Raw genomic sequence first — 2,051 nt, forward strand, 5'->3', positions numbered from 1 at the left:
AGTGCCCCTTTTAGGCAAGGGTGGTGAAGTTTCATCTCACATACTTTGGGCATACTGCTATGAAAAGCTATTTTTGGAAAGGGATTTATTGGAAAGGTGGAAGGTCAACAACAGAGAAGAAGACCTTCAACAAGATGGATTGACAGAGTGATTACAGCAATGAACTCAAGTGTTTCAGAGATGATGGGGACAGCATAAGATAGGACAGGCTTCAGATCTGTTGTTTATAGGATGATTCTGAGTCATACTCAACTCAATGGAACCTAAACCTACTATGTTTCCTGCCCATCTACATGCAGGCTTGTTGATTACATTGGACTGCTCCAAAATCAAAGGGACAACATCTTGCACTTATGGAACTTACTCTGCGTATGGATTTTACTTTCTTGTGCTCAATGCTCTTGCCAAAACTGCCATCCATGGACTGGAAAAATGCCTTATCCTTTATTATTTTTTTGGGTTGGTTCATTTATTTATTTATATATTTAGTGTTATTAATTTCAATGGACATCTTCAGAGATTTTGGACTTCCATTCATTCATTGTTGCAGTTTTCTCCCCACTCACCTCATTCCCACCCCCAGTTCGCTCCTGTCCTTGAAAAGCAAAAGAAAAACTCCTTCATTGGTACATAATCCCCCACACACCCCCCACCCCCACCCCTACCCCGAGTATACTCCACTCTGCAACCCTCATTCCGGACTCTTATCATAATCATAATGCCCTAAAATATATTATTTTTAAACTATTCTCTCCCTCATCAGCTTCAATGCAGTAAAAAGAAATTATCCTTATCCTTTCGAATGGTATTCTACACAGAGAACTCACTTGAAAATAAACTATAGGAATAGGTCCATGGTCATGTACTTTAACCATCTTGTCATCTTCCCCACCATTCTCTCACAACTGTTTTAATAGAAAGGAGTAGACTCTTGGAAACTCAGCTACCACTAGATGGAGATGCCTTTTAGAACTGTTGCTAATATGACTTTAAACTCTGACTCATGATACGTATACACTATATGCAACAGGACAAAACTGTCAGATCCTGTGTAATTCTTTCAGTCTGTGCTGTGTCTACGCTCAGTGTCATAGCTGTTGTGTCCATCCATCTCATTAAGGGGCTTCCTTTCTTTCGCTGCATGTTCAATTTCCATACATACATGATGTTGTCCTCCAAGCTTCACCTAATAATATGTCCAAACTATGTAAGACAAAGTCTGACCATTCATGCTTATCAGGACCACTCTGATTGCACTTTTTCCAAGAAAGAGTTGTTTTCTTTCTTGGCAACACATGATATATTAAATATAATATACTAAAAATACCCTTCTCCACTACTACAACTCAAAGGCATCAATTCTTCTCTTATCATCTTTAGTCATTGTCTGGCATCACAAAGATCATAGTTTGGATCAGGTGCATCTCAGTCTATAGACTGACATCATTGATTCTTAGCACTCTAGAGAATTCCCTGACAGCAGACTTTCCCAAAGCAATTAATCTTTTTATTTGACTACTGGTGTCAAGAGTGTTGATTGTGGACAAGAGCAGAATGAAATTGTTAACAACCTCAATTTTTTTCTTCAATATGGATTGAAGCTCAACATCAAGAAGACAAAGATTATCACCACTGGGTCAATTGATAGCACCATAATAAATGGAGAAGAGACTAAGGTTGTTAGCAATTACAGCTTGCTCAGTTCTACAACGAGCACACTTAATACCAGCAGTCCGGAAATCAAAGATGAATTGGGAAAATATGCTGTCATAGATCTCTCCAGAGTGCTGAAGAGCAACTGTGTCAGTCTAGATACAAAGGTGTGCCTAATCCATGGCATGGTCTTCTCAGGTACTTGTTATGCTTCAGAGAGTAAGATAATGACTAAGGATGATAGAAGAATAGATGTCTTCAAGTTGTGGTGCTGGAAAAGAGTCTTGAATCAAAACAAATCGGTCTGTGTTGGAGAGAGAGAAACCAAGTCTCTCCTTAGAGAATAGGATTTTGAAGCTCTGCCTCTCTTACTTAGAGCATGTGACCAGGAGAGATTG

This window comes from Elephantulus edwardii, unplaced genomic scaffold (assembly GCF_000299155.1).
Source record: "Elephantulus edwardii isolate Elephantulus edwardi_28Jun2011 unplaced genomic scaffold, EleEdw1.0 scaffold00008, whole genome shotgun sequence".
NCBI lineage: Eukaryota > Metazoa > Chordata > Mammalia > Macroscelidea > Macroscelididae > Elephantulus > Elephantulus edwardii.